Source organism: Anopheles gambiae, chromosome X (genome assembly GCF_943734735.2).
Source record: "Anopheles gambiae chromosome X, idAnoGambNW_F1_1, whole genome shotgun sequence".
Taxonomy (NCBI): Eukaryota; Metazoa; Arthropoda; class Insecta; order Diptera; family Culicidae; genus Anopheles; species Anopheles gambiae.
In genome coordinates, this window is record NC_064600.1 from 17,543,012 (window position 1) to 17,564,744 (window position 21,733).

Consider the following 21,733-nt stretch of genomic DNA (forward strand, 5'->3'; position numbering starts at 1 on the left):
GCGGTACCGATGCTGCGCGCGTGGTTTTGTCGCGACGATGTTTTACCGACCGGGGGTGTACCCATTGTGGGTGATTCTGCTGCGTGCGCTAATTACACGTACGGTAGCCATTTTGCATGCTTTATTTTTCTTTATCCTCTGTTCAATCCACAGTTTACTTCGTATGCAACCATTAGAGTACGTAAACAAAAACTCCCTTCCAATGAACTACCAATCAAACAATCAATCCAAATTGTCAGAATGCCTGGATACGTTACGAAACAGTTTCATTTACAAAAATAAACAATTAACAACCAGCCATTCTCCCCACCATCTCCTCGTCTAAAATCCGATTACAATTGAACAACACCACTCGTTGCACTCACTTTAATCAGAACGACCGCTTCGCTTTATTTATACAAATAAGCTATTTGACTCAACACTTGCTTCAACTCTTCGGTTATCAAGTATGTCAAGGCCATTCAGCTGATATCTCATATGATAGGATGGTAAGTCATCGTTTATACTCCTTCTCACCCGGTTCAAAGCCATCAAAGCCATCACCCGCTTTTAACAACACAAATTTTATATTCCGTTACAACATGTTTCTTTATTTCTCTCTCTCTATTCCTTTTATTTAGAGTTGCCTCAAACCAGACAACTGAAGCGTATTCTATCACATGACGAACAGTATATAGATTTGGAAGTAATATTCGAAGGAAAATATTAAAAGTTCCAGTCTCTTACTAGCTCTAGAAGTAACGTTATAAAATTGTTTCTCTAAATAATGTCTAAATAAATAAAATATAAATCAAGAATTCACTAATAAACCAAACTGAACGCTTTACATTCCAAAGCTCAAACCAGCCAAATACCAAAAGTTTTCGCAGCACCACTTATTAGCAACCAAACAATTTTGAATTTGGAGAAGTGCAACTAACTACAATTACTTTACTAAAATAAAACTGTATTATGCAGTCAGGGAATATTAAGATACACATTTGGTCTTCTTATAAAAGCCAGCTGGATTCCATGACTTGTTGTTGCAAAGGTTCCATCGCATCGTCCGTCCCTACTAGACAGTTGTGCTCGATGAGCGAACGATGACTGCGAAAATGAGTGAACTACCAGGCGTCCCCATTGGGCTATTTAAAATAGGGTTCTCCCGTTTCGCCAGGTTTAAGAGAAAAATAATTCGATTCAAATTAAAGACTGACATTCATCCAAGCAGGGTTCAAAACGATCAAACATGAGTGGCTAGGTTCAATTCTATTCGGATAGGTGAGTTTTTCGTGTTGTATTTTTAGGAATGACTAAATCTTAAATGCACTTCATAGTGAATACTCGCTTTGTTCACGAAGAAAAAAATATAGCATAAAAAAACAAAACCTCACGTTCTTCTCACTTTTACGCAAAGTCTAGCACTACTTCTAGACGATCAACTTTTGTACCGCGACAAATTTTCTGCGAGCTCTTTGTTCTAAAACAACATCTCAGTTTTAGAACAAAATCAGAGGCAACCGTGATTGTCGCGGGTTTCTGAAATTTTCACAGAAAGGCAACGCTCGCGTTTCGCGACATTACGATCAAAGTAAGCCATATCATAGTCTCTTTTCCATATGATTTTTATGACAAATTAAATAATTGATTATAAGTGGTGGTCGATTGGTTCAGTCTTTTATTTTAGAAAACACGGTTTGTGTCAGTTTGTTCCATTATTATACATTTACAGGTAGACTTTTTTTTATAAACTAGCAGTATTTTTCCACCGTTGATAATTTTATATGGCAAATATTCTTCAGCTTAAGTAAGGTTTTCGATAGTTTTATTGGCAAATAATCTACAACACGCTTTAATGAGTAATCATACGAAATACTTACAAGGGCAGCAGTTGGCAGGGCAAACTCTGTACTAGTGATATAGGAGTATGTTTATAAAATGTGTTCTCTTTTGATACACACTTAGAAGCAATTGTGGAAAGGGTCTATCAATGGCTATGTCTTGTTTATTGTTTGACTCGCAGCTTTTAGTTGGGACTTGGGCGCAATTTAATATGCTGTTTAAAATTGTGCCTTTTCAATCGATCTTATGCCGTACCCTTCCAACAGTGCCATTCAAGATCTATCATTGCATCGTCTGATATACCACAAAGCAGGAACCTGGGCCCGCTATTGTTATATATTATCGGTACCTAATCATATAATGTATGCAGATGACATTAAAATCTGCATGACGATGAAAAATGACTCAGACCACTCCGAGCTACAGCTCTCTCTCTCTCTCTCTTTCTCTCTCTCTCTCTTTCTCTCTCTCTGTCTCTCTCTCTCTCTCTCTTTCTCTCTCTTTCTCTCTCTCTCTTTCTCTCTCTCTCTCTTTCTCTCTCTCTCTCTCTCTCTCTCTTGTTGGCCTGTTCTCCTCCACGCTCCATGCTCGAACATTTCATGAATGCCTCTAACAGCCGGATCATTTTCCCAGGGAAGTGGTACCGCTGCATGATGCTCCATAGCTCCTTCCGGTCTATGGTGTCGTAGGCCGTCTTGAAGTCGATGAACAGGTAGTGCGTTGGGAATTGGCCCTCAACAGCAATACCTATCCGATTTCCACCAATGGTGCAATCGCAACTGTCCTGTTGATTTATTGTGCAATAAACTGTTGATTTATTTCATCCACAAGAGCACGAGAAATCAGGAACACCAGCTACACTGTTAACGGTTTACCAATAGAACTAATGGAATTAGGGATCTCGGTATCATACTTGATTCAAAACTGTCCTTTGACCAACAAGCGTAGAAGGTAATCAGTTTCTTGGTCTGTTGTTTCAGGTAATAAAAGTGTTGTGTTTGACACATTTCCGTTTATTCATTACACTTATAAAACACACAATATAAATAATGAAACACATAATAAATAATACACTTTAAAATAAAACGTGCAGTGGGCGCGCATCAGCCGCACCGAGCGCCCCTGCCGAGAACTCCTGCTCGATTGGCTCGCAAACACACTCTGCTTGTGCGCTCGGCACACACTTAGCCTTGCGCTGCTTAGTGTGTGCGACACATTGCATGACACACTGTCGTCCTCCTGGACGGTGACCGGTGGCAGCGCAACTGCCACGGCAAGTCCAGGGGTTGGCACGGCTGGCCATAACAGAAATAATTCTAAGACCCAATCTGAAACAAAACATTATATTTTGATATTATCCGTCCAGGACTCGAATACGCCTCCCAAGAAACATTTCCTAAAGCTTTTACACTTAAACATGTCTAATGAATGCTTTACTATGAGTGTACTAAGCCCTATAGTTTTAACATGTATTTTGAAGATGCTTAACAGTCATTAAAGTTGTTAAAACTTTGAAACGTTCTGAAGGCTTTCTTTCGTTTCGAATCGTTTCTTTTCCTTTTGCTTGCAGTGGGTGGTTATTATTCAATCATGTTGCTATTAACTGATACTGTATCAAATCAATAAAATTTGTGCAAAGAACTGTCAAATTCAGAAACCCACGATTATGTAAATTTGCATATACCAGGATCCGCGTATCTCGGACACTACCTGTACGTGAAGAGTCTCAAAACTGTGTTAGTCTGCACAAGTGCTTGCTGTTGCTGTGCTGTTTAAAACTATCTTAGCCACACATACAGCACTACCATTCGACTGAAATTCTGATTGAGAAAGTCCTCTTGGTCTTAAGCCAATGGAATCCATTTTAATGCATAAAATTGTTGATTTGTGTATTAAAAATATGTCAGTCATGTTGATGTGTAGATAAACCAATTCATAATTTACAAGGCAAATAGAAAAATGGCAATTTTCCAAAAGTTTTTTCCGTCATGTTTATTATGGCCTCACACAGCCTTGAAATAGCTTTCGGTGCAAATTGAGAGCGTTTCAAACAAATAGATATTTTTTAAATCTTAAAAATTTAAATTTAATTTTAAATCTTTAAATTTTTTACTTTCATTTTTTAAATGTTTTAATTTTTTTAAATTTATTTTTTAAAGATATATTCAAACTGAAAAGATCTATAGGCGCTTCAATAGTTTTCAAATTATAAAAATGTATTTCAACAATGAAATTTTCTTCGCATGGATTTCTGCTCAAACGCGAGCAATTTCAGAATCAGAAAAAATATAAAGACAACATCATAATTCTCAAATAATTATCAACCATTATTATGACTTCATAATCATTACTTCATTGCCGTCTCAAGAACATATCCATAGCAATAAGCTGTAATTTTGATAATTTATTTACGCCTCACTCAATTGAAAAAATCAGTTCGATATATTTAAAAACCATGAAAAGCCAAGTACACAAAAAAGGTATGAACTATATGAGGTCGACTGTATGCTGGTAATCTCTTTTCCTCACCAAAACAGCCACATATCTAACCAATATTTGCCGATGTAGAGATAATTTATTTCGTTATTGTTCATTACCGTTGTCAAAATGCACCATTTGTACTTCGTGTGTCATTGTGTGAAGGCAATCTACGAGGATTAAAGAACTATACAGGTAGCCTGAAAGTTAGCAGGTATCTGGAGCAATTGAATGTGAATTATTGAATTTCCGAGTAGGGGCGACCCCCTGTGAAATAAATGATGTATGAGTAAATTTATGAATTTCATGAACGCTCAACTGTAGCCCGCGAGAATATTTTGAACCGTAACCGAGATGGTCATCACTGTAATAACGTGTGAGTAACCCTGCATCGCCAACAGCAACGACATCGGATGTCCAATCGGATATCCAAAACTCCCTCCAGTTCACTCACTTTTCTTGAACATTAGAGCCTTCACCGCATGTAGCACAACGACAAACAATGGGCGAAAGCGGGAGGGCCGGGTACTCGCATTCCCACTATCATCGGGCGTTGTTTTGAATTTAAACATTAAAACTTAGACTTGGACTGCTGTGACAATTCATTTATTTTGACCGATCGCGTCGAGGGCTAAAGATGGACTGATTTTCGATTTCATACGCTCGTGATACGAAACTTCTCTGGTTTGTCGCTTAACATAGGAAATTCTAAGAGAGGCCGATCGGCCACCAAAAGCGCGCACGTGCCTTAGCGCAGACAATTGTCTTTTGTTTCACCTTTCATCCCACTTACGAGCAGGCTTCACACTGTTCATATTGTGTCATTGTTTTACAAAGCAAATACAGAGTTCTTAGTATTGTTTTCGCTTCGCTCACACCATATGGCGCCCCTAGTTCCTAGCATCGTATTCTTTTGCTTCGACAGGCGTGTTTGGCCACAATCTTGTATGCGATTCCATGACTGACTATATCAATTTTCACCGATCCTTCCCGTACCGATCCTAATTAGTTGACACTTTCTCTAAACGAATGATCAACTCTTTATCTGCACTTGAGATCCATTCTCCGTTTAGCTCATCGAGCGAGCTCATAATTCGTATCGCAATCGAAAGACTACTGTAACTGTACACTGGATTACGCATACGTACACAACTAGCAAAGCAACACGTTTGACACTTCTGTCCCAGTGTACGCCCTGCACACCGATCTGCCACTTTTAGTATAGCCACTTTCTCTTGTTCTTCTTCTTCGGCACTAGTTGCTCTCCGCGAGCGATTTACAAGAGCGATGGCTATTTGCTTCCTGCACGTACACCAGTGAATGTTGATGATCACGCTTGGCTGTTTCACACTCTCACCATGCCACATACGCAACTAAAAGTCAGCCACTATTCCGAACAAATAAACGCACACACTCCACCGTGGCTTGTTCAGTCTACTGTGTCAGCCCATTCCAATCACACACATTTACACAACTCATCCGCCATCACAGTTGCGGTACAGTTTCGCTGTCCGGTTAGGGCGGTTTTTCTCTCTCCATGTGTGTGTTGTTTTTCCTGGAAACATTAAGCACCATCAACACGTGTACCGATCGCGCCTAAAGCCACAATGAACCAAGCGAGCTCCGACTCTTTTACACTCGGTAAGCCACCTGTAGATGGATCCAGCGTTGAATCAATCTTAACTTTTTTTTTTGCTGTTTCTAGAATCGTCCTTTCGCGCAGCAACTGCCACGCCGCACGGCCCTCATGCGCTTTACCTCACCAACATTAGCCCAGCTGTGACAAAGAATCACCTATCCAACATGCTCAATCGATACGGCACCATCCTAAGCATTCTGTACCCGCGAGACGCGCACGGCAATGGCCTCGGGATGGCAAAGATTGAGTACGGCCGGAGGGATCAGGTGAACCATGCCGCCGGTCAGCTGAACGGCGTGTGGATGCTAGGCTGCCGAATGAACGCGTCCACCAGCTTCAATCCGTCGCAGAAATCGGAGGAAGCGAAGATGAGAGCTAAGCCACCACCTACCTAGCAAACGCGCAAATCAAATAATACAAAAGGCCCATAGAGGGCCTAAGCAACTGTGGCCTTATTTATTAACCTACCGAATGTTTTAATGTTTTAATAAAGTTTCACAATCCACGAAAACAAGTTGACAAGGTGAAGTCTCGAAGGTGTTGTCGTAAATACGCTGTGAATTGTAAATCTGCATTTGTAAATTGTAATGCAATCCACTATATGCATCGAAAAGTTTTTGCAAACGTGCTTTCCACACTAGAGATGTGTGATCAGATCCGAATCCCATCGAATGATCCGGATCTGTAAAGTGAGCAAGTCAAACATGGATTAATGTTTGATAGATCCGGTTCACCGCTTTGCTGAGGGAAATAGAGGCCGATCATGGGCATGTGAGCAAGTGAGCAAGAATAATTTATCGGATCATCATTCTCAAACGATCAAACGATCCGTTTTAAACATCTTTAATCGACACAAAAACTGTGGTGATTCTGTAAATACACACACGCACTCTCACACTCTCGGTGACCGTCCAATTCAGCTCGCGCTTATGGATGACGTTTTCGCGTAACACATACACATTTATACAAACAAATACATTTGAAAGACATTCTTAAGATCAGGAATATGATCCATTCCGGCACCACCGCAAAATAATTCATAAACGGGATAAAATATCACCCAAGCAACACGGCCAGCATGCTGTCTCACTCTGGCAGGTTTGATGATCTGTTGGGTAGAACGAGAAAGCATGTTAATTGTGTTGGGCATAACGAGCTTTTACTAATGACGTTAAACGGCCGCTGCTCAGCGAAAGTCACAAACACAACCTTAACTTGTTGGTATTGCTGAAAAGTGCAATACACTCAACCGATATGTGCGAGTGCATTTTTGCGCATATTGCAGTACATCGGACGCAGCGCTCAAATGAGAGCGAACAGGGACAACGTCTCTCTCAATCTCCCACAAACGCGTCGGTCAGCGAGAGTGTTTCAGTGTACCAGCATGTCGCTTCCTTTTCGATCGTCACTTCGGTACGGCAGCTTGGTGAGGAAAGTTCGATGCAAGATGAATGCATATTTCGTACCTGATTTCTTTTGCAGTGTGAGTGGAAAACAAAAACTAAACAACACTATGCATGCTTACACAGGAGGTAAGCTTCATCATAAATATATTCAAAAAGTTGGAGCTAATTTGCTACCGTGCTTGTGCGTGTGTGTGGTGGATATGTGTGCTGCTCTTTTCAGGCCAAGTGCGTGACAAGTCGGCCAGCGTTGTGCCACTTCCAGAAGCATTTGCGCGGAATAAGCGCTTTTGTCTGTTTTTGGGCAACATTAGCTCGCTCTACGACGATAGAATGCTTGGTATGTTGTTGAACCTATATGGCCCCTTCCGGGAGATGATCTGCTCGCGCCCCACATTCCCCGGCGCAGTAAAAAGCGCAATCGTCGTTTACGACCAGCCAGAACCGCTGGAGAACGCGGCCCGTCACCTGAACGATGCTTGGCTGGCGGGCACTCGGATGTACGCGGCGGCCAGCTTTACTACCACCAGCCGGCCAATCCTGACGTCCACCGAGCTGCACGTTACCAATTTCAGCGAATGGATCGACGAGGAAGTACTACACGAGCTTTTCGGTCGGATAGGGAGGGTGATGCAAATTGTAATGGGCCGGAGCGTGTACGGGTACCGTGAGGCGTATGTGTCGTTTAGGTCGGCCATGGACACGGAGGAGGCACACTTGCAGCTCAACGGATGGGATATGGGCGATGGGTTTGCGCTCCGCGTGCGACATTCTTACACCGTGCACGGTGGAGCACCAGTTTCGCCGGCCGAGTTCCAGCGCCTGCAGACGAACCGGTTCCTCGGTGGGTACGTGCGCGTGTCCGGCTTGGGGCAGTCGTTCGGAGCGGTGCGGCTGCGCGAACTGTTTGGGACGTATGGCCTCCTGATGGATGTGTCCGTGCTGCGGGATCAGGACCGAGAGCCGCTCGGTTGGGCGATACTGCGCTACCAGAGCGATAAACAGGCTCTTTTCGTCTCCCGCATTATGGACAACACCGTTGTTGGAATCTCGCGTTCCAACTACCTGTCATAAACGGGACGTTTTAAAACGAGCGACCAGTACACGAACAAGGCACGAAGCGTAACAGGAAAAAAGCGTTAAAAAGGGCCGCAAGATAGGAACGGGCCCTTTTCTAAACCAATCGCGGAAAAACGGACAAATTTTTTGGCGCGTAATAAGAAAATAAATCGTTATTGGCAAGAGATTTCATCCGCTTTGGTTTTAGTTCCCAACATTCCAAAAAATTTGGTTCGATAAATCCAAATACATTTTGGTTCGATAAATCCAAAATAAACGATTTCGTGTACGGCATTCCTCGTTCGTCGTGTAGTTTCGCGAGTCGGAAAAATAAATCACGCGCGGTGTGTGTCGAAGTGCCTGTGACCAAAAAGTGCAATGGAGCAGCAGCAATTGCGTGGTATGCCAAGGGCAGAGCCGGCTACCGCAGGGACTGTCCAAGGGACAGAACGTGTCAACGTGTACACTAGCCCCCGCGGAGCATCGTCCACCCCAGGAGCATTGCGCGAGACTCTCTCCCCGTCGGAAGGTTCCACTGTGGAATATGTGTACGAGTGGGCAGCAAGTAAGGCGGAAAAATTGCAGCAGTACCAGCCAACCTCGTTCGAAGATGACGCCCGGAGGCGCGTTCCTCAAGAAGGAAGTAAGACTCCTCAACAAGGAGCGTCGAGTAAGACAGGTGAGGCAAGTGGTAACGGTCCGGCAAATCCAGATCGCGACGAGGAAGAGACGCTGTCAGCGTCTGAAAGTGCACGATGGGAAAGTGAGGAGCGGCACAGACGGCGTATTGTGCTTGAACGCGAGCTGCTAAAGCTCGATATTGCGGAAGCGCAAACTGGCGAGACCGCCATCGCGCATCCCCCGAACACTTTTGGACGAAAAGAGAAAGAGTTTCAAGAGTGGGTCCGCGACATGGAGAATTCCATGCGCCAGCCCGTTCGCGACAAGGATGGCCGTTCGCGGGGTCAACATCCTGTGGTTCAACACCCCGACGCGAGAATCACACGCACACTAAATCCTCACACGATACAATATGGCCACGGCATGTACACAACACAACAGGATGCAGGGTACGCGACACACATGCACCATGCAGGATACGCGACGCATCCGCGAGACGTTGCATCGTTTGGGTACGAGACACAACCGAACGTGACACAGTACGGGTACACTACACATCAAGCGTACGCGAACCGCCCGGAAAATTCACAGCACTTTGGGAATACGGAGCACTTGGGACACACAACACTGCACAACACACGGCCGCAGATACACGGCACTTTCTTGAGCCAGAGCCAGATCGCAGCACGCCAACCTGTACCTCGAGATTTGCCAACCTTCTCTGGGAATGTGGATGATTGGGCGGTATTTATCACCCCGTATGAACGCACTACCGCTGCTTGTGGCTATACGGATGACGAGAACGTGACCCGGCTGCAACACGCGTTAAACGGGCCCGCGTTGGAGGCGGTTGGGCACCTCTTATCTTTCCCGGACGGGTTGAACGAAGCGATCGAGACCCTCAAGTCTCGCTATGGAAGGCCCGACTTGATAGTTGAGTCCGTTATACGGAAAATAAGGTGTATGGCCGCTCCTAAGATAAACGATTTGCCCAGCTTGGTGGAGTTTGGGTTCGCTGTGAAACGTTTGCTCGGAGCAGTTAAGGTGTCGGGGCTGCGTGCCTATATGTACGACGTCACGTTGCTGAAGGAACTTGTGAAGAAGCTGCCACCGGTCATCTGTATCGATTGGGCGAGGACCACAAGAAGGATGCGTGAGGTAACGTTGATGGAGTTTGGACGGTGGATTGGTGAGCTGGCGAGCGATTTGTGTCGTGTCATTGATATGACGCCCGTCCTTGGGGGACACGATGCGGCACCTCGACATCCTGACCCGCTCCCAAAACGACAGCAGTTCCAACCACAACCGTTCCAGAATCGTCGAACTCCGCCTGAGCGGTTCCAGTCCTCTCGACCGACCCAGATGGAATCGAACGGCACGGGGCGAGCACATCCGGCCTACTGCAACTCGACGGTCCTGCAAGAGAAGAAAGTTAGTGACCCGACGCCAGAGATCGACATACCTGTGTCGATGCCAGCCTGCGTCGTCTGCGGTGAGAGTTGCGGATCGCTGTCACAGTGCGAGAAATTCCTGGGAACTACCGTAGCTGCAAGGAGAGCATTTGTGAACGAGCGAAGGATGTGCAGGAAATGCCTCGGTTACCACGCTGGCAAATGCCGTGCTCCACCGTGTGGAATAGATGGATGCGGCGTTCAACACCATGAGCTGCTGCACGCTGAAGACACTACTTCACTCCACTCCAGCAGCTACGAGCGACAACGAAGTGGGCTGACAGGTAACGTCCAGGGGTCTAGTGCTAATATTCTAACCCACACAGGAATGGCTGACGGGGCGATCCTTAAGTACGTGCCAGTGTCCCTACATGGACCCGCTGGGCGCGTAGATACATACGCATTCCTGGACGATGGCTCTACGTCCACGTTCATGGATCATGGGCTGCTGGCAGAACTAGGCGTATCCGGAACACCGCATCCGTTATGCCTTCAATGGACCGGAAACGTACAAAGAGAAGAGAAACATTCGATGAGGTTATCTGTTCGTATATCCGCCTACAACGAACCACACAAGATACACGAATTGTCGGAGGTACATACCGTCAACAATCTAGCGCTGCCTACACAATCCGTGGATGTGACCCGTCTAGCTGCAAAATATACTCACTTCAGGGGCCTTCCATTGGGCTCCTACGTAAACGCTATGCCTCGCGTTCTAATAGGAGTAAATAACTGCAGTCTGAGCAAATCATTGAAGTGCGTGGAAGGCAAATGCGACGAGCCCGTCGCGAGCAAGACCCGTTTGGGATGGGTCGTTTACGGTCCGTGTTCGAGCGTAATACCCGCTCTCGACCGTGGTTTATTCCACATTTGCGCCTGTGATGGTACACCGGATGATCAACTTTCCACTGTCGTGAAGGAGTTCTTCAACCTGGAGTCGATCGGCATTTGTAAACCCACCAACACCATGCAGTCGAAGGACAACGAGCGAGCTCTTGCTATACTGGAGCGAGAAACCAAGCTCAAGGGCGGCCGCTACGAAACTGGACTCTTATGGCGTTATGATGATCCCGACCTACCCTGTAACAAGGCTGCGGCGATGAAACGGTATGTATGCCTAAAACAAAAATTAAGTAAAGATCCCGTTCTAGCTGAAGCCGTGCAGGCCAAGATGGAGGAGTACTTAGCTAAAGGGTACATCAGAAAGCTCGCTGACACCGTTTCGATCGCGCGCCAGAAGAACGATTGGTACCTCCCCATATTTCCGGTAACCAACCCCAACAAGCCGGGGAAAATTCGCATGGTCTTCGATGCAGCGGCTAAGGTAGGCGGGGTAAGCCTGAACTCTCGTCTGCTTCCCGGTCCGGATATGCTTGCCGGACTGTTAGCGGTGCTGCTGAAATTCAGAGAGAATCGTGTAGCTATTGCTGGAGATATACGAGAGATGTTCCATCAAGTGGCCATCAAAGAAACGGATCAACGGAGTCAGATGATCCTTTGGGACAGTGGACGTCCCGGCACCGGACCGGCAACTTACGTCGTGACCGTAATGACTTTCGGCGCAGCGTGCTCCCCCAGTAGCGCTCAATATGTTAAGAACTTGAACGCGGACAGGTTTTCAGATGCATTTCCAAGAGCAGCAGAATGCATTAAGCATGAACATTATGTCGACGATATGCTCGCAAGTGTCGAGACCCAGGAGGAAGCCAAGGAATTGGCCGATGCAGTCCGGTATATTCACGCCTGTGGCGGGTTTGAAATCAGGAACTGGATTTCGAACTCTCGCGAGGTAGTCCGACACCTGGAGGGAGATTTAGAAGAAGAAGAAAACGTCAACATGAGTCATAAGCTGCCAAATGAGAAGGTATTGGGAATGTGGTGGAACACATCAGCCGACACGTTCACCTTTCGGCTAACACCGAAACATGACGAGGAGCTTCTGTCTGGGAGAAAGGCGGCGAACAAACGTGAAATGTTAAGAACGCTAATGAGCATCTACGACCCATTGGGATTGCTCGGTAACTTCCTAATGTATCTTAAGTCATTATTACAAGAAGTCTGGCGTGAGGGTATTGGTTGGGACCAAAAGCTGAGCGAGCGGACCACGGAAAAATGGGTGAGATGGTTGCGGGTGCTTCCAGAAGTCGAAAACGTGGCCGTTCCCCGTTGCTATCGACTTATAACTTCTGCAAGTGCCAATGTACAGCTTCACGTTTTCTGTGATGCAAGCGAGAACGGTATGGCCGCGCTCGGATACTTTCGGTTTGAAGAAGGAGAAAATATCGAGTGTACCCTGATAGCGTCGAAAACGCGCGTAGCGCCGCTTAAGTTTATATCTATTCCTAGGCTGGAGCTACAAGCCGCAGTCATTGGGGCAAGGCTGGCCAGTACTATCGCAAGAGATCATCGGCTGGAGATCAAACGAACTATCTTCTGGACTGACTCAAGGAATGTATTAAGCTGGCTCCAATCCGATCATAGACGATATAACCAATTTGTGGCATTTCGAGTAGGAGAACTCCTGGAGGCCACTAACGTAGAACAGTGGCGTTGGATACCGACCAAGCAGAACGTCGCCGATGAAGGCACAAAATGGTCGACGAGGCCAGATCTATCGGCGCAAGGACGGTGGTTTCGCGGACCCTCCTTTCTTTGGGGGCCGGAAAGTGCCTGGCCAGATCATGACGCCACACAGAAAGACACTGCAGAGGAGCTTCGGAAAAGTATTCACCTCCATCAGGTGGTGGAGCCACTGGTACGGTTGGAACGGTTCTCTAGATGGAACCGAGTGCTCCGAGCCACGGCGTACGTGACGCGCTTTATATCAAATGCGCGTGGCTCGGTGAAAAAAGAACCGAAAGTGATTGGCCCGCTAACACAAGATGAACTCAGGAGAGCGGAATGCATTCTCATCCGCATAATCCAACAAAACGCATTTCATCGCGAGATCAACAGTCTGCAGAAAGGAAGCATGGAGAAACATTCCTGGAAGAAAGGAATCGAGAAAAGTAGCATCATTTATAAGCTATCCCCTATTCTGGACCATGATGGGATCCTCAGAGTGGGGGGACGTTTGACGGAGTGTGTAGGGATCAATGTGCACTTACGCAACCCTATAATTTTACCACGGAAGGAATACGGCACAGACCTCATCATGCAGGAGTACCATGCGAGGTACAAACACGTCCATCACGGTACAGCTCTGAGCGCGTTGAGAATGAGGTTTTACATTCCCAAGCTGCTAGGGGAATTTCGACGCATCAGGAGAAGTTGCCAAAAATGCAAGGTGGACAACGTGCTTCCGGAACCACCTCTGATGGGTAATGTACCGTTTCAACGTGTTGCTATTGGTCAGCGTGCTTTTTCGTTCGCAGGAATTGATTACTTCGGCCCCTTTCTAGTAGCCATCGGACGGAGGGTAGAGAAGCGGTGGGGTGTTATATTTACCTGCCTTACAAGCCGAGCAGTCCATTTGGAGGTAGCGGCATCGCTGAACACAGCGTCATGCATCCTGGCAGTCCGGCGTTTCATCGCTAGACGTGGGACGCCGCTCGAGATGACCAGCGATAGAGGCACTAACTTCGTTGGTGCTGCGAGGGAGCTGGACGAAGCCATACAGAGGATTGACCACGACGCTCTTATGACAGCCTTTTGCGGACCGCAAATGAAGTGGACGTTCAACCCCCCCGGCGCTCCACACTTCGGCGGTTGCTGGGAGCGTTTAGTCCGCTCGGTGAAGACGGTGCTGAACCAGTTCGTTTTCCCTAGACGACCGACGGATGAAATCCTGATGTCAACCTTCGCCGAGATCGAGTTTATCCTGAACTCGAGGCCTCTCACCTACGTACCCCTGGATGACGAGACGACGGAGCCGATAACGCCAAACCTCCTGCTGCTAGGGAGCCCGGATGGGAGTAAGCCCCCGGCCATACTTTGCGACAGTCCCGCGGCGGTGAAATCGACCTGGAAGATGGCACAATACGCAGCAGATTTATTCTGGAAAAAGTGGGTTACAGAATATTTACCAACACTCACCCGGCGAACCAAGTGGTTTCAACCTGTACAGCCGCTAGAAGTGGGAGATTTAGTGATCATCGCAGACAATAACTTACCTAGGAACTGCTGGCCAAAGGGCCGCGTTGTATCGACGGTTTTAGCTAAAGACGGACAGGTTAGGCAAGCTACGGTGCAAACAGTGAACAGCACATACATACGACCAGCGCATAAATTGGCCAAGCTAGATGTAGGCATGAAAAATAACAACCAGAGGGAGCAAGGAATATGCACGGAAACCAATTGAAATTATATACCCAAGCACGAGGCCGCACTAGAGAGGAAACGAAACGTAAACAAATGCACGCGTTTTATGACAGGTCGAGCAAGGAAGTGAAGCCACAGCTAAAATGACGCGAGGTGATTAAAGGCAGATAAGCTGTGGTACACTTGGGGGGACAATGTTGGAATCTCGCGTTCCAACTACCTGTCATAAACGGGACGTTTTAAAACGAGCGACCAGTACACGAACAAGGCACGAAGCGTAACAGGAAAAAAGCGTTAAAAAGGGCCGCAAGATAGGAACGGGCCCTTTTCTAAACCAATCGCGGAAAAACGGACAAATTTTTTGGCGCGTAATAAGAAAATAAATCGTTATTGGCAAGAGATTTCATCCGCTTTGGTTTTAGTTCCCAACACCGTGGTGGACGATACTCGTCTCAAAGTCGTGAAGCTGTCCAGCCAACTATTGCCGTTCACTGACGCTGTGTAAGTATGAGTGTGTGTTTGTGTGCGTGGAAGTGGAAAATTTCATTCAGTGATGTGTTTTTCCTACCATTTCCCAGTCCGATCGACTTGAGCACAGCATTTATTCCGGCGGTGGCTACCTCATCGGCTGCCTCATCCCTCTTCCCAAGAGCCTGGTTGGGTGTGTAATGTCTTCCACGTGCTTTCGTCCAGTCGCTGTTGGATTCCATATCGCTCATTCTAAAGCTTCGTTCATCAGCGAAGCATGCATCCTGGCAAAGTGAAGAGGATACCCACGCTGAAGAATAGTGTTCGAGTGCAAGTGAAATGTGCAATTTCAAGTTTGTTTTTTTTTAATCTTTGTATATCGATTCGAGGTTCACGTTTACTTTCACTTGAGCAAGGAGTGGAGCTCAGTGCATTAGAAAATGGTTGTTTTACACTGATTTGAATGAATTTGGAATAACTCACCATTGTACTTACTGCCAATCGCATACCATTTCCATTATCAGTCTATACGAGCTTCGTTAGAAATATTTTTGAAACAAAATAAAACTATACTTTATAAACATCCACATATACTTATTATTTCATGTTTTTTGAAACTCTTTTACCAAGACGGATTTTGTTACAGGGATGAGAGTGTAGTTCAAGAATGCTTGTTTCGGTAGCGAAATAAATCATAAATAAGAAAAAGCAAAAAAAGCTATGGCAATGCGACTATTTTAATCAATACGCGATCTCAATGCCACCGACTGACACGATCTTTGGGATGTAATTGTATGCAGTAATGGATATAAGCCACTGAGGCGCTCTGGAGCTGCTGACCGGACTTCCAGCGTTTTTAGTTTAGTTTTTAGTTTAGTTTAGTTTATTAATCGATGGACTATGAAGCCCTCTCGAGTCAAAATTTGTTTACAATACATTACATTAGATAACGAACAGAACATTTATATATTGTTATTGTTGAACGCATTCCGAACACTTAAAAGTGAAGTCAGTTCCGTTATCGTCATTCCAGGCTCATAAATATCGTTAGCTGAATTTAATAGACGGCACATACAAAGAAGGGGGTTGCGAGAGCCAAATGTTGTTCGGGTTTCAGCGACTGCCAGCATCGGTCGGCGACGGAGTATTCTGGCAGGAACATAGAGGTGAATCCTTGAAAGCAGCTCGGGACAGTCGATGGTTCCGTTTAAGATTCCCGTGATAAATGCTAGTCTGGTGTGCTCAACACGTTCGGCGAGAGGCGGGATTCCAAGCAGCAGACACCTAGTTCTGTCATGGCGGCCAATCACGAAGGGCGAAGCGCGTTGCCTTCCGTTGAATGGACTCTAACCGCGCAAGTGCCCGAGTAGATGCTGGCCACCAAACAATGCTAGCATATTCCAGCAGTGGTCTGATAAGTGCGCAGTACAGTGTCTTGAAACACATAGGATCACGAAGCTCGCGCGTCATGTTTATGACCAAGCCAAGTAGACGATTGCCACTAGCGACTACTTGGTCTATCTGTTCTTCGAAGGAGAGTTTAGCATCTAGGAGGACTCCTAGATCCTTTACACAGTTCACTCTTTCGAGGTTCTGACCATCAAGTGTATAATTAAACAGCGCTGGAGCTCTTGAACGGCTGAATGAGATTATGGCGCATTTATCGATACAGACGCTTAGTGCATTACGCTTGCACCAGGAGACAAATTCAGTCAAAGTGGCTTGAAGTTGAAGATGGTCCTCGGGCTCACGGATTTCACGATAGATTTTAGCATCATCTGCGTAGAGTAGGCAACTATTATCCGGGAGTGCCGTGCACAAGTCGCTTATGTAGAGCAGAAACAACAGAGGCCCCAGGTTGCTGCCCTGGGGTACGCCGGAAGAGGCACCGATAGATCTAGATTGGTGGGAGCCCATTCTAACTGCATATGAACGACCACATAAATACGATTTCATCCACTTTACCAGGGGTGGTGATAATCCAAGTCTATCAAGTTTTGCCAGAAGAATGTTGTGGGACACACTGTCAAAAGCCGCCTTAATGTCCGTGTAAATGGCATCAACCTGCATACCATCATCAATGGACTTATAACAGCCGCTAACGAATTGCATTAGATTTGTCGTAGTTGATCTCTTAGGCATGAATCCATGTTGGTTAGTGCTGATGTATTTGCCGGCAGATGCCATTAATGGTTCATAGATGATTAGCTCGAACACTTTGGCGCAGGCAGCTAAAGAGGTAATTCCTCGATAGTTCACTGCTTCGTTTTTGCTGCCCTTTTTGTGGATGGGTGTTAGCCAAGAGACCTTCCACAGTGATGGAAAGGTTCCTGTGCGCAGAGATTCGTTAAAAATCTTAGTTAAAACAGGAGCTACCGATACGGCACAACGCTTGAGAATTGTCGCTGGGATACCATCTGGCCCCTCGGAGTATGACGACTTTAGACGCTCGATTTTTTGGGTAACCAGGGTCTCGGAGACGATAGGTAGCGTGACATGAATTGCATCTGCCGGAGTGTTCACGAGCGCGGAAGCAACAGCCTCCGGAGGTGTGATGTTAGAGATGAAGCTATCCTCGAAACGCGTGGCGAACAGTTCACAAATATCTAATGGCGAGTGTGCACAATTGTCCTTATACCGAATAGTCCCGGGGAGGCCAGTTGACTTGCGCATGTTGTCGGCAAAGCTCCAAAAGCGGCGAGGGTACTTTCGCAAGCTTCGTTCAGTCTGGCGTATATATCGACGATAGCAGACTCTATTATAACGTCGATAAAGTGCATGAGCACCATTGTAGTAAAGCCGACACGGTGTGGATCGATTAGCGCGTAAATTGTCATAAGCGGCTCGCTTTGCTTTTTTTAGGGCATGTAATGTGCGGTCACCCCACGGCGGTCCGCGATGGGGCTTTTTAATAGGAGCACATTCACGCAATGCGGCCCGCATAAACTCTGAGAAATCGTTCGTGGCATGGTCAATGGATGTATAGTTTGAGCATTCAAAGGATTGGTTGAAGGAGCAGATCAGTCTCTTGAGTTTAGTAAGGTCAGCACGTGCGTAATTGAGCTTTATTTCCGTAACAGTGGTAGCGTGATTCATAGACGATGCTGTGATTTCCAAATCAAATTCGAGCGGTGGGTGATAGCAGTCTATTGGCAGCAGCGGGTGCTCGCTGACGCGTATGAGCGAAGAAGTTGCTGCACTTGACCAATTCCCGTATGCAAGGTCTAAAATGCGCCCCATAGAGTTAGTGTTGTTATTAAGTTGGTAAAGCGCATTCTGGTGCAGTCCATCGACGAATTGGGCGCTACGAACTGAACTAGTATGAGGTTCAAAAAACACAAAAGGGGTTTCATGATTCGATTGCGCAGGCGACCAGGAAAGAGCGGGTTGGTTAAAGTCTCCCACGAGCACGAATCTGTCGTTTGGACCTAGTGTGTCGCAAATGCTGTTGACGGTGTCCAGTAATGCATTTATTTTTCCTTCATCCGTGCTATGGTTGGGAGGAAGGTAGGCAGCAGCAATGAATAATCGGTACGTCGGGAGCTGAATGCAGATGCAAGCGATTTCAAGTGTTTGCGCAAGCACTGGAAGCGCATGAGAGCGGAGAGCGGAACTCACCGCAATTAGTACTCCACCGCCTCGAGATAGAGAGCTGTTTGCGGCATTTCTATCGCAACGATTGACACAGTGCGCATCGCCAAATAGGAGAGCTGTGGGAAGGCTGGGATCGAGCCAAGTCTCAGTGAGTACCACAACATCATAGTCCGCTTCTAACACAGTTAAACGGAACTCATCAGCTTTGGATCGTAAACCTCGCACATTCTGATAGTATACAGTTGTAGACGTGGAACGGACATTGAGTGGTATGCGTGTGTAAGTTGGTGCAAGGTCATCGGTGAGAGATCGTGTCGTTGACGTGTTGTTATTTCGTGTAAACAAATGACTAGTCAGATTCAGTGGCACAGTGCCTTTTGAGGAAACAGTTGTGTGATTATTACTTAAGAAAAAAGTGTTGAATAGTAGTTTGGTGCATTTTAACGGTGTTTGGTGTGGCTGTAGTTGTTTTTGGTGGAGCAGGCGATATTAAGGTACAATTCATATCGGGTGATAATTGTACAGGGTGCATCGGGCTATGTCGAACAGGTATAGGTGTGTTTGTGTTGGTAAGATCAGGACGATGGTGAGACGGCCTTTGCGGGAGTGAGATAAACTCACGCACACCGAGCCCGACCGGCCAAGATCCTGCGGTAAGTGCTTTATCCCGAAGAGCAGCGATAATTCTAACCTTAAAAGTTAGTGAACTAACTGAGCTAATGGTTGTTCCCGCTTTCAGCAAACTAAAAGCGATGACGTCCGTGGTGTCCAACTGTGATTTTACCATCGACACTACCTGGTCAACAGTGACGGTTTTGGCTAACCTAGATAGATGTAGCCACATATAGTTTGTTCGTGGTAGTTGTGACACGGTTGGGATCGACGTGGTGGTGGTATCGGTTCCTGTTATTATTGGTGGTAGTGAAGGGCGATTTCTTTGGTGAGTATTGTCGGTGTCTGTATTTACAGGGTATAGTGGAGCATTGTCAACAACAATGGCTTCCGTGGATGCAACAACGTCACGGAACAACCTTCTACGCTTTCCACTCGGGAGGGCATCTGGGGGCGGTACGTTGAAGTGTTCGCTAGGAGCTTGGTGAGCCGCGGCAAAACTGGCAAAGCCCTCACGGATTTCGTGCATCACAGGCGGGACTAAAGCAGCTTTCATCACCTCGACAGCGGCAGTAAGAGCCGCCTGGAAGCCGACCTGCATACCCGTTGTTTTGACTGCTTTACTATGTGGGTTGCCAAGAGCATTCGAACACCCTACACAGCTCCAATGAAGAGATGCCGTCCGTTTTACCTCTTCGATCACAGTGAAAGGTAATTTAGTGCACGCTGAGTGATATACAGCATCACAGAACGAGCACATAATACCACACTCAAGCGATTCAAGTGGCACAGAGCAGTCACAACAAACTCCCTCCATTTTAGTTGCCGTTGCAGATAGATGCCACAGGACTCAGGAACAAACGCAGGAAATACAGCAAAGTCAGGAATGGTTGTGACGAACGATTGAAGGCAGGACTACCAGAGACAGCTTAAGTCACAGCTAAGCGGCAGTTTGACGAAAATAAGGCCGAAACGACAAAATAATTCACGGATTTACGCGGAGCACAGTGAGAAAACACACTCTGTCGTCAGCTGTCAACTGTCAACTGTTCTCACATAATGCTCACAGTTATCTCGAGCCGCACGAGAGACGAATGCCATAAAGCCTCGTAAAATAACACGACAGATGAAGATATGTGATCTTCATTCGTCGATTGGGCACCGCGATCGCCGCCGTTTGTGCCGTCCGACGCAGACGGACGGTTTATGACATGGCCCCGGTTTGCGTCGCATCGCAAGCACCTTTGAAAGTCCCCGGCGAATGATGCTGCGAAGGAAGTATGAAAGAGGGTGATGGAGTGGGCCGAAGAATCAGTAGAATGGAACCAAGCGTCCAAGAACATGCTGTCTTCCAAACGATCACTTTCTCTTCCTCGTTTAGTCCCACATTCGCTCTCTTTCTTGCTTGCTTTTTCGTCTTCCACCGTGTTCGTTTGCAGTAAAGAGATTAAGTCCCAGCTGTTTTATCATTTACTTTTGTCTATTTTGCTCGGTCTATTTTGCTCGGCCCCGATGCTTTGGAGAGTTTCTTCCGGCATATTGCCGTGGTCGAGCATATTTGTTGTAAATTTAAATTCTTAAAATTTAAATTTGAATAGTGATTTCTATTCAAAATTGTCCTATATTCGTACATTTTGATACAATACTGCTCATCGTTGGTAAAAGTGGACAAGAGGAACTATAACCCCAAACTCTCGGTTATTGAGGTTTCTAAATTCGTGCAAATAAGCTTTGAAGCTTAGTTTATCAAATATTAAAATTGAATTCAGCAACTCATTAATGAAGCATTCCTCTATAATGTAGTTGTTAGTCATTTACATGTAAGTAGGCCGTATACCGTTTGGCGGTTAAGGACGGACATGTCTCAAAAGAAGCTCGTGGCCTGTGACAAGATGCGTATTACCACCTGTCTGCCCTAGACAACTTGTCTACGTGGAGTCCTTATGGCGCCGGTTCGGACGTTGCACCGACTTTCGAAGCGTGTGAACGAGACGACCGCTCAACGAGCTGGTAGCACGTGTGTGAGAAGCAAAAACATAATCCCCGCAATGCTCGGTCGACCATTCTCGCGTTAGCCTTTCTATTAATGCTACTTGCCTGCCATTGCTTTCGCATACTACTACTGAAAAATACTTCACAGGAAAATAAAAGAAAATCTAACAAGGCACTGATTGATTGGTGACAATAAGAAGAAGGATCAGTAGCACGGTCAAAGAGAGAATGCGAGCCACGCTCTAGCGCAAGAAGGTACGCATCGAAAGTGTTTTGAAGTGCTCACATGCACATTCATGCACACGTCATCCGGTTAGAGTGTCCAGTTGTGC

The 21,733-nt window shown here is 46.3% G+C and overlaps 1 protein-coding gene and 1 long non-coding RNA gene across 2 annotated transcripts in view; one reads left to right on the top strand and one right to left on the bottom strand.

The window, feature by feature from the left end:
- LOC3292477 (reticulocyte-binding protein 2) overlaps positions 1-21,733 on the bottom strand; it is a 63,114-nt gene that overhangs the window by 25,731 nt on the left and 15,650 nt on the right. The window lies entirely within an intron of this gene.
- On the top strand, positions 17,692-20,456 carry LOC133392016 (uncharacterized). The gene is made up of 3 exons (XR_009765421.1): positions 17,692-19,450; positions 19,537-20,120; positions 20,232-20,456. It is a non-coding gene; the product is annotated as an uncharacterized LOC133392016 (long non-coding RNA).